The 12,587-nt window shown below is 32.3% G+C and overlaps 1 protein-coding gene across 2 annotated transcripts in view; it reads left to right on the forward strand.

Annotated features, from left to right (window-relative positions):
- LOC119632368 (cysteine-rich motor neuron 1 protein) overlaps window positions 1-12,587 on the forward strand; it is a 103,275-nt gene that overhangs the window by 47,041 nt on the left and 43,647 nt on the right. The gene's annotated exons all lie outside the window — the stretch shown is intronic.

Below are 12,587 nucleotides of genomic sequence, written 5' to 3' on the forward strand. Positions count from 1 at the left end.
TAGCCATAATGGATAATTGGGAAGAAACTCTTGGACCGAAAAATGTGAAAACGTAATAGATTCAACATTTCGGCGGACCATATAAGAACAATGTTGTTCTTTTGCAAAATATTTGAACGATTTAAGTGGGACTTCATGTATTGCATATAATATAATTAAAATGACGAAAAAACACTTAAAACTCATAAAAAAGCAAATAAATTAAGCTTTAAATTGCTTTCCATGTCAAAATATCGTATTAACAAACAGCCAGACACATACACAAATTAGTTCAGGCCGACATATATTCACACAAATGCATATTATACTCGCATATATATATATATATATATGAATGTGAAGCGGTAAAATGCCAAACCCTCTCTTTTAAAACATTTTTAAACCGCTTAATAAAAATAATAGTTTTATCGTTCGTTCGCAATCAAATTTCAATAAATCGATTAATTATCAGGAAAACAAGCAAACGCACGCTCCAGGTTACTATGTATGTATTTTCAAAACAGAAACAAAACTCTCTCTCTCTCTCTCTCTCTCTCTCTCTCTCTCTATCTCTCTTTGTTAACATAGAAATAACATAACAATAATGCTTCCATACTTAGCGTGGAACGAGAAAAATGTCTGTCTCTACTGTTCTATTTAGGATGCATTAGTCATATCAAAAAAAAAAAAAAAAAAGAGAGAATTAGAGAAAGGAGATATAAACATATACAGAGTAAGATATATACGAAACGTTATAAACGCCTTACAGCGAATCTTGCATATCTAACTATTATTATGTTTATTATTTTATTATTATTCTTACCTTTAGAAAGCTTTGAGCAATCTTTTCGCTTTTCGCCTTTGAGCCTTACGGCTTATTTAATATTCTAAAGGTATATATTTTCCAGCCCAATTTTTAAACTTAATATACAGAATTCGATCGAAAAGGGACCAAGTGAAGCAAAATTTGAAGTTTTTATCTCCAATTTTAAAACTCTCTCTCACTCTCTCTCTCTCTCTCTACACAGGTTAATTTGAGTAGAGCTTCCATGCAATGCAAATGGATGTAAAAATTTATTTTACCCATTCAATAACCTATATGATGATAAGCTATAATAGACAATGCAAAACAGAACAATTTGTATAAATGAACTATTGAATGACATTGTAAAATATTTACTTGATAGCTAAATGTCCGTGTATTAGTTTTGTGTATGCCTCCGTGTATCTTTGTATATAATTGAAAAATTCTATTGAAAGTATTTTATTGAATTGTCAGATACACGCACAGTTTCTCCCCCCGGCGTAATAAAAATATAAATTATATAGGTAAACCGTTAGTTTGTGACATTTAATATATTTACATAACAATGTTTAAAAAAAAAATAAAAAAAAAAGAAAGAAAACGGGAAAAAACCTCATTTCGTATTGAGGAGTGTTCCTCCCTAGCTTTACGTATTTTACATTACACAACAATGAATAAACAAAAAAAAAAAAAAAAAAAGTAAACATACACACACTCAGTTACAGGCAAAATGATTACCATTAAAACTTCTCTTTGACGATAACGTTACGAATTTTGCCAATTATTATTAATATTACTATATATATACATATATATATATATATATATATATTATTGTAATGCTAATTTCATTTTTTTGAAGTCAAGCTGCTTTTGGTTGCGTTCGTGTTGTCTTCAACATTTGATTGATGTTATTATGTGAGAATTTTGATACCAGCGATTATATATTGTACTCAAGTTTTTTATAACATTTACTTCTTTCATTTTTTACTATATTTCCCTTTTCTTTTTTTCTATTTTTTTCTATTTTTTTTTTTTTTTTTTTAGTATTCGTAGTTATTCAGGCATGTTTGTGTGCACTGGCTTTGCCTTGCTTTATGTCATTTAACACTATATATATATTTTTTTTCATATATATTTTGATTAGTAGTTGGCTCATGTTTACTGCATTGTGTTTGCACGAATGTATACATATGTATGCACGAATGTATCCGTATGCTTGGTCTTAAATGTCTACACAATCCTTTTTACGATGCCATTGATATCCGTGGCAGTTACTTGCTATTTACTATCAGCATGAACACTCTGCCAACGTTTTACTTGCAGGCACATGACACATACCATACATACCACACGTAAGACGCAATATTATAGAATTATTAATGCAGGTACGAGGAATACTATTATATTTTTTTTTATTTGCTTTTATTTTTTGCTGACATCTAACTTGAGGTTAGTAATATTTTAATCTATTATCTGAAACACGCTTTAAATTGTTAGCACTTTATTTGGTATTACTAAGTGATTTTGTGTTAACACTACAATCATCGAATACGTCATTTTGGCAGTTTTTAATTTTTGATCTTAACAAAAAAAAAGTGGTTATAAAGTATATAATGTTCGGAAACCATTTCTCGTCTATTTGTAAGAAAGGGCCCATTTTCGAACATATTGCTTGTCAATTAAGAACCACAAATTCATAAGCGGTTGTAATCTACATGCGTACCGGTATAAAAAATCCCTAAGGGAGAAGGAAGTGAGATAATCCTGAAACTGAAGAACACCTTTTTTATGTTTTCGTCTATTACTTTTTGTCGCGTGAATATATTTCGGAAAACTTTCTATCCAAATGTTCAGTCCAAAAAAGGTCCCGATCAGGTTTACTAATAAGTTCAAAATCAACGATAAAATCTTAATTGCAATTCAGTTCAGTACACTTTAGCAAGTGTAAAAGTTTCATTAACAATTACGATTACCCGGGCAAGCCCGGATCTTGTATGTTCATGAAATACCTGGGAAGATCGAAACAAAAAAACAAAAACAATGAGAAACGTATTGAAATTTCTCGAGACATATCGGACTTTAGTTTTTCTTCTTAATTAAAAATTTCCTGGGGAAGACAACAAGGCAGGTTTGAATGCAAGATTAAATGAAAATGACATCGATTTAAGGCCAATTGACAAAATCTTCTTATTAACAAATATTTTTCCCCTGGAGTTTGTAACCAGCAAAGCATAAAGAGAAACCATTGTCTGAAATATAGTGAGAACCAAGTAAGACGACTGCTTACAGAAAACGTTAAAAAATGACGATCTATTCCTCTCTTATCAGGAGTTTATAAAATAGTTATCGATTTGCAATATACGGATCATACCAAGATCTAAATAGAGAATAAATATATAAGGTAACGGAACGCGGGATAAAACAGATTTTTATCAAAAAATATTTCGATATTAAAATAAAATGCTGTACAGGGGCATAAAAAATAAGATAAAGCAAAACCAATTTTTTTTACGCCTATATACCAAAATAGATATTGCGACATAGCAGCGCTCCTAAGCTTTAGAAACTTTTCCATTCAATCAACGGCCATCTGTTACTATGTCATGAATAATTTTACCTCGTAACTTTTATGAGAAAATAGTGATAGATATGCGGTTTCAATAAAAAGTGCATCGCTCATGGAAGTCCATAGGTAGAGTAGACAAGCAGGCGATCAAACAACATCAATCTCGTCGCCCGCAAAATAGAAAGCTAGATTAGATAGTCAGATAGTGAAGCATGTATATCTTTCTTGGACGATCAGGCCGTCCGGAGACAGATAACATGATAGCTTGCCGTGACCTTTAGCCCTCTCGGAAAATTTCATTTGCCAAGATCATTTTAGTCCGCAAACGCGTGAACTCATGCCTACGTTCGCTACGCAATTTTCCTCACACAGTTGAAAAAGCAACTCAGTCAACTTTCCAAAATTTGCTCCAACACTTCGTCATAGACTAGAGGCAAGCGTAATAAAAATGTCCATGTCAGAGCTGAATTTGATTATCATTGGCTAGCATGTCCGCGTACAGCCGCAATGGTGTTGAAGGACATAAGAATGCCCGTTTATGGAGACGTTTACAATGCCTATAAAGAGGAGTTCGGTAAACATATTCTTTGGTCGAAAGTTCAGATCATATTCAAATGTAATTGATATCTATGGTATTCTATGGTGAAATGGTAACTCCAACTGCATTGAAACTTCAAAGGGAGCAAGAGGAAATGCAGTGCCCTAAATACTCAAATCAGAGAGCGAAATGGACCACAAATTTCACACGAATGAATCGAGGTGTTGAAGGCTAGGCTGTCACACTTTTTGCACCAAGACCAATTTTCTTAGATCAGTGGGATCTATGTATGTAAAAATGATATAAAGAGATTATTCATATATTACATATATTGCCCGCAACCAGGACCTGTAGTTTGAATTATTTACACCAGAAATTTTTGCAATTTGTTTTCTTTTTTTTTCTTCGCATCATTAAAATTGAACTTTTTGGAACCGAGTCTTTATTTATGGGTGTTGGGACGGGTACTATGTGCATAAATATACACGTGTACATTCTATTCGCTATCTTTTAGGATTTTATCAGTCAGAAGATTATCTCTAAATTTTTGTCGTACCTTTATGCTAAAATCCTAAAACTTAAACATCTTTGCACCGATAATTTACTTTAATAAAATTTGATTTTCTTTTTCGTACGTACTCAATATACATAAATAAAAAGCCGAGGTGGAATTACTAAGAGTCAAATTTAAATCCTATAAAATTGTAATCGATGTTTACATTGTTTGCGACGCGAATAAGAGTTGATAGCATAAAAACGATTAAATATTCTCTTCTAGTGCTCTTTATTGTATATTCATTTGCTTGAAATTATTAAATAATAAGCAAAACTATTTTGAAAAAATGCAAATTAAAAATTAGATTTTAGTTACGCCGATGAAAGAATTTCGCTAATTTTCTGCTCTCCTTTCCAAAGACCTGCCGTAAAATCTATACATTTGTAGATTATTTCGCGGCTAATGTTCGCATTTCTTCTTCGATTCCGGCCTGTCTACCCATGCATTGTACACTGTGGATATTCTGAACACCAAAGGTTTGATTTAGAAAACTTAAACTTTTAACCTAACCTTAGCTCAAGTCTCAGGCAATAGAAACAATTCCTACCTAAAATTCGCCTATAATTGGTGAAAATTTAAAAAAAAAATTCTTGAGAAAATGATGATCAAAAATATATTTTTTATTGTTATAAAACCTGTAGCAGTGCTCGAAACAAAAACCTTTACGTAAACAGTTTAATTGGACATTCTTGGATAAGGCGCTTGCTATAGGCTTGACTGTCTATCTGTCAATCGCTCGTTGTTCCGTCACATTCTAACCAGCTTATATGCGAAAATGCATTGAATCGTTCCGGTAAATTTCATCCCCAATTAACCAAGCATTAAACATTTGAATTGTTTTTTAAAGTTTGCCAGATTCGAAAATGAATTTAAAGGTGAGTAGGATGCTCCCACAGTTACCTGAAAAGCCAAGCAAAGCAGAGAATAGGTAAATGTGTGTATACGACTTGAGGTTTTTCCAATTACTCATGGGTAGCTATAGAGTACTGTCAAATCATGTGAAAATGTAATTCAAAGCAAGTACGACATACGATATACACAGTGCCATCTACCATCAATATATATGCCCAGAGAGATCTTTGCTCTATCTTGGAATGAAATGTCAATGCCAGTCACGTTTATACGTAGATGAAAGTTACTTCTGTGTCTATATTAGTCACCCAGAAGGACTTGATATCGTTTCACTTTTTATCGTATCAATCGGTTCAGAATGAAGCAATTTTTTATTAATCTCTTTCGACAAACTATAAGGTCTACGTCTGAATAACCTGTAATGAAAATTCGTACAAAATATTGATTTGACATATGAATTTACTGCGATAAGTTTGGACGACATAGATAAATATTTTTCGGTCACCTCCGCCCATATATGTTCTCATGAAGAAAAGCTTGGTGATGGATTGTGGTAAAGTGGCAAAGTGATGCAGAATACTTGATACTCATCCTTATCAGACCATAACTATGTACTTGTTTCTTGTTTGCTCTATTGCTTGTCATATCCCTAAGTTTGTTATCGTATATTCAATAAATGAATGATTTTGTAAGCAGAGCAATAATGCATATGAAGTCCTTAAAGCACAATTCCTTCACGATACGTGCAATCGCTCTTTAGTTCATCGAATTAGAAAGTAATTAAATGTCTGTCTCTATTTAAAGACAGAATGCCGTTTTAGCAGTCATATGGTGACACATCGTTTTCAACGAAGAGATAGCGATTCGCTCCCAAGCACATTAGCAAGAAAGCCAAACATGTTAATTACATCACGAAATATGGGGGAGCGCTTATATTCATTATTAGAGATCTCCCATCCACGTTATACAAATCACGCAATTATCAAATCATCACTTTGCAAACGTATCGGTTTTATGTATTTATGCCATTCCGCTTATAACATAAGCAAATTTTTCCATGGAACGCCCGAAAAGCGATCCAAAATTTGCATAGGGCCGGCTAATAGTGACGAAATGTATTCCACATTGTTTACTTCAAATTCAAAACTGACGCCTGACAGACAGAGAGTTAGATATACAAACAGACATACTTAAACTGATTCACAATTTAATATTGATCAAGAGTCCACATGCTTTTTCGGGGGGCCTCTGAAGCTTCCGATTGGGTTCTGCAACTGCTTCGATAAAATGAATTTACCTCCATCCCTCAGTAGCGGGTATAAAAATAACAATAACATGCTATAACATTGTCGACGATTTGTGTCAGCTCTGAGAACGCTTTAGCGTTAGTTTAAGTTTATGTTCCTCTATAATGACACTTTAGCAAAACAAAAAAAAAAAACAAAAAAAAAGTCTGTTGTGTGATGAATAATATGTAAGTACTTCTACATTGCTTATGGGCTGGTACGTGCAATATTAGCGCTAGCGGCACCAAAAACAACAAAACAACAATTAAAAATAAAAACGTTATCATTAATGATAATGACGTGCACTTAATTATTACATGAGAGGAAATCATTTTTTTTTTTTTTTTATTTTTTTTTTTTTGTTTTTTATTTTTGCTTTTTTTTTTTTTTTTTTTTTTGTTATTTATTTATTTATTTAAGTAGGCCTCGAATAATTGACACAAATGTATTTTCTATACTGCAGCTTGTTTCGCTGTATAGTAACACGTGCAAATGTGTAAGCTTTCATACGTATAAAAGCGAACGCACATTATACGTGAAATGTACGGGAAATTATCGCAAATGTTAAACTAATCTAAACTTTAAAATAACAATTTTTCAATGACAATTAAATAAATAACCATTTTTAGTGATATAGAAGCATTCAGACAAAGTATTCTTAAAATTGACTTAAAAAATAAATTTAATTCCGTTAAAAATTTATTTAAAAGCATAGAAATCTATTAAGGCGTACAATTAATAAAAAAAAAAAAAAAAAAAAAAAAAAAAGAAATGATAAACGACTGTGAACGAATTTTTTATGCCCGCCATAGTTATCTTGAAGAAAATCAAAAAGAGAAAAACGAAAACTAAAGTTTTCTTACCCTATAATATTGGCTGGACGTGACAGATTCTTTCCATTTTGGCACAATATATATTTGCCCATACTTGTACAAGGGGTCCAAGTCATTCTCATTTCTTCTTTCGATATATTTAATGATTTACATTGAAATGAATTAAAAAAAAAATAATAATAATTTTTCCATTATGTAACATTTGAATGTACAATTTTATCAATCTTGTTTAGTGGAAACTTATTATGAATCGGAAATCTTTTGTGAATTTCATGCAAATATGTTGTTGTTTTTAAAGTTTTAATTGACTTGCACCATTTTCAAAATTAACTGTCAATGTCCTAGAAATGACTTAAAGCATATAATGCATGCTTTTGTTAAAAAGCTACGAGTTTTATTCGAAACAATAACTTTAATGAAATAATTCATTTTTATCATATTTTCATCATTTTTATAGGCTTTCATCATTACGAACTCGTAAGAGTGTTGAAATGTTTCTGAAAAACAGGAGGGATGTGTGGTAGTAAACATATAATATAATGTCTTCGTGTCTTTCTTCCGTTACTGGTCTAATGGTCCATGCACAATGGAAGTCATTTAGTATTTCTGTATATTTTCGGTCTTCTCGTTTTGGGTGAAAGATTCGAAACGTGAAATTTGGAATCATCTAAAGAAGTTTTATAGAATATCTTATCATATTTGCAGCCAAGAGACAGACTCATGCCGCACTATTTTTTACTCTTTTTATCATTGATTCTTCCAGTGATTTCGTCGAAATAAGATCCGATCGCGATATTCGCTTTACCGAAAATGTATTTCTTGTTCTACACCTTTCTACCCATTCTTAATAATGTTCACGGCGATAGATGTAATTTGCTTTTTTTCTTTTCATTTCTATCAATCCAAAATCAAGGTCATTCGGTAGAAGGGAATGATAACAGATACCAAAAATTTGTGGCCTATCGTTTCAGTAATATCATTATTATTTGATGACTGAGCAATTTTTTTCCATCTCAATGCTACTTTAAGGTTAGGATTTTCACCTGAACAAGCATCACTGTACGCTATCACGTGTTTTCCTCTACACCTCTTAAGCTGTAGTATGTAGTTGAGATTGTCACCATGGAAATTATTGGAAACGCAAGTTGTACACATACATGTTTCCCTTATAACAAGCTAATGTAGCAGAGAGTTCTGGATAGGGGAGTGCTTTTTGCAAATCAAATGTGAATCCGTAATATTCCCTGCGATTTTCTTTTACTTTCTCCGGTCCTCTGCAAGGCATTTTCTAGCTCGTTCAGCATTTTGCAAAATGTAGAGCAAGTTTTTGCCTAAAATGTAATTTTCTTCCTCATTACTGTATGCTTCGATTTTTGCCTTCAGTAAATCAAAGTTATATTCATATAATTTCTTGCAATATTTGCCTTTGACCACTTTGATAATGAATTTCATATAGTATTGAAGTTACAATCACTAGCTAATGGTTCATTTTTGAATTAATTTAATTTAAAAGAATGTGTTGTGAAATAACTGATAAACTCATATTTTTTAAATTTTGACTTAGATCACTTTCATAATTATGGGCATATATGTGAAAAATTTTTTCATATTTTGAATTTTGAAAAACTTTTCAACAAATTTGATACCGATTTTTGAATTTTTACGACTGAGCAGACGGGCAGTTAGAGAGCGAACGTATAGACAGGACTAGACGAACTCTGAATTTGATACTGATCGAGAGCTTATTATATACACTTTATCTGCAATTTTCTTCTGTTAAAAAAATTTTCGACAAGAAATGAAGCCATTCGATAAGCTACAAATATTGAATAGGCGTAGCCAATTTTTATCCAAGCGCTACAGTACCGGTCATATCATCAATGTGTATAGTTGTACAGTTTGACTTCGTCTAGCTCATGTGTATGAGCATAAAATTGCACTTTTCTAGCTTTTGAAAGCAGACACTTTCTCAGTTAAATTTATACAGCAAGCTTGGGCCACTTTCAACATCAATCTGCGTGCAAGAATTTCCAAAGTTTTTGGCAAATTTCAAGTTAATACCTTTAGGCGGACATGCATGAATCGATTCAAAATGCTGATCCAGAATATACATATACATATCGAGGTCTCTAAAGCTTCCTTCCGTGTACGGAACGCAAACGGTCCGACAATATGATCATACTGCAATCCGGCGATGGACAGTATGAAATTGTTTCAATCGATAACGAGGCATACTCATTAACTAGCCAATGTTTATTTAAATTAAATTTTCTCTCTCATATAAAAATCTAATTAAATTACATTGTTAAGGAGATTTAACTTAATTGTTTTGTTGTTACTTTATATGCTTTTTTTTTATGTTCATTAACTTTAATTGCAATGATTTTCTCGCATGCTTAGGAAACATTCGCATGAAATCTATATGTGAAGGTTAATTTCAATATATATAAATAAATTTTAATTGCACACAAACACAAAAAAAAAAAAAAAAACAAAAATGTTGAGTGAAAAGAGCAAATAGATGTTTTACCCAAAATAGCACATACATACATACATAAAAAAAATTTACATAGATTAATGGCGTTTAACTGGGTTATGCTTTCCCTGAACAATTGAAATTCAGCTTTATTAATCGCCCTTATATTCTTTGAAGTTAAAATGAATTACTCAGACCAAATTTCCTTAAATCGTGCCCTTAAGCGATACCTGCGTTGGTACATTTACGTCGGCACAGGTGAATAGATTGTTTTTGAAAGGAAAAGAAATCGGAATAATGGGTAAATTTTATAAGTAACTAAAATTGAAATAAATTAGCGCGAAAACAACGGTTACATGCAATTAGTTAACTAACTAAGAATTTATGCAATATAATGAAAAAAAGCTGAAAAGGTGGGAAAAAATGTTGTTGTATAGCCTTTGGGCGTAAACTCGAATAAATATTTTACTTCTCATTCCTAATCTAAAATGTGGATGTAGTTTAAAAATTATGGGCAACAGTGCGTATAAATTTTGCAATATTTAACCAAAGCCGAATTCAAAGCTATTGCCCGTTGTAGGTGACCCTAATTCGATTTCCGGTTTTTTAGCTCTTACCCAAACATGGTGCAGTGAATGCGTCGTTCTTAGTTGTTCATCAAGGAAATTAAAAAACATTTTTCAGCATAAAGTTTTTGGTACACTTATCTATATCTATCTGTCTCAATATACAGCCTTAACTGACATTTATTAACTTAAATGTAATCGATTGTAACCAAAAGTTGATGGCTTCAGAGACCTAATACAACCGCAATATCCACACATTAATGATTCATAGAGGTTGAGAAATTGAGAGATTGGTACATTGTTGCTTCCACCATTCTTGTCAAAAATTCGTAAAGTCGTAAAATGGGAACTTAGAGCTTCAATTTTCGTAAATAGTTGCTTTCTGCAAGGTCATGCCTAGAATAAGGCTAACTCTGTTCGAATTTTGCAGCAGTCTTACTCCGCCGCCAAAAAAAAAACTTTACGTAGTTTAACGACAACTTGGAGCTATTTTTAAACTAAATTATCCCAAGTAGATTACAGATTACATAATAAAATTCGGTAATTTCTTCAAATTAAATCAAGTGGAACCACTTACAAACTGATAAAAAGTTGCATTACCTTGGTTTAAAATTTCATTACGCTCAAGAATACAACCACAAACTTTATAATTCGATTGAATCCGAGCCAGGGTAAGCAATGAAAGTGTTTGGTGAAGTATACTCTGTAGATATATACATCATACATCGGCTTAATGTTATAAAATGAAATGTACCGGCATTTCTAAATATTTTGGGGAAATTTCATTGGCCTTTAGAGGGATTCTAAAATTTACGCAAGATTTGAATTATATAGAAAGCAGAGTTATGTGTTTTTAATTGTATTTTCTTTTATGACCGTCATCGAAGTATGAGTGGTATATTCATTTTGTCGAAAGATTTGCAACGCCCAGGCGGAAGCATCCTACACCCTACAAAGTATATATATTTTTGAACAGCATCAAATTTTAAATAGTTTCAAGCATGTTTGTGCGTCCGTTTGTGTAATGTCTATTGTAAATATCCTTTGGTAGAAGTTATTGCACGCAAGCTGATATGGGCCCAACTATATTTGTGGAACTAAAATTCTTTTGGAATTAAAAAGTTGTCCATTGCCATTATAGGATTTGTGCATTACTAAAAACTTCATTTCGCTACATGTGTACATACATATATATGTTGCGTTCCGAAGATTTCGGGAAGACACGCCACGCTCTGATTGGCACATCGTTGATAAAGACGATAAAATTCGTCGAAAACGTTGAGAAACTCTGGCATATATCATCTTATAATATTGCGGCAAAAATGTTTACATAGGACTGGATACAAGCATGCTTTTCCTTATTGTGACCAGCAATTCAGGGAGTATCTCCTGCGACTGTTAGCACTGTAGTGGTCTCGAACAATTATAGGTACGGAGAGAGGAAAAGACGGAGTAGTAGTAGTTTGTATACATCGAGCAGACTTTGAAAAACCCCACAACAGGCAAGGTAGGCAAAACAAGTTATGTACGACAATAATGTACGAAAAATATCGTGATCTCAAATGTATAAGGCTACGCAAACGCATGGTACTTGGGAAAATCGAAGGTAAATCGTGAATCATATTCTGCTGCCTGCAACCGAATGAGATTAAAGGGCGCAACTGAGACAAACCATTCAGAAAGCATGACAGCTTGAATGACTCAGCGAAAATATAGCAAAGTGTTTTTAAAATTTAAGAAAAATGGATTTGGATTTGGGCGAAAAAGCATAATGTCAAGTTTTTTGCTTTACCTAACATATGTTATGTTGGCGTACGCATCGCAAGTGCACAATACGTAAAGTTTAGTGCGTTTAAGTTTGCATTGTTTTACGTTTATTCAGCATTTTTTTGACATAAAATTTTAATCTTAGTTCCCATAAGGTCTAAATATTTATAAAATCCGCAAATCGGCTCAGTTCTATATAAAAATATTGGCTTTGCAAATGCATTTCAAAATAATTGAGAATGAAAACATATTCATAATTACATAAACAATTCACATAGAAGAAGCACAAAAGAAGTAAAAAAAAAGTCACATTTGTTCTAAAGTCAATCATGGAAAACTGTCATCTGCAGCAACTATTTA

The sequence above is a fragment of the Glossina fuscipes genome, unplaced genomic scaffold, assembly GCF_014805625.2.
Source record: "Glossina fuscipes isolate IAEA_lab_2018 unplaced genomic scaffold, Yale_Gfus_2 1, whole genome shotgun sequence".
NCBI lineage: Eukaryota > Metazoa > Arthropoda > Insecta > Diptera > Glossinidae > Glossina > Glossina fuscipes.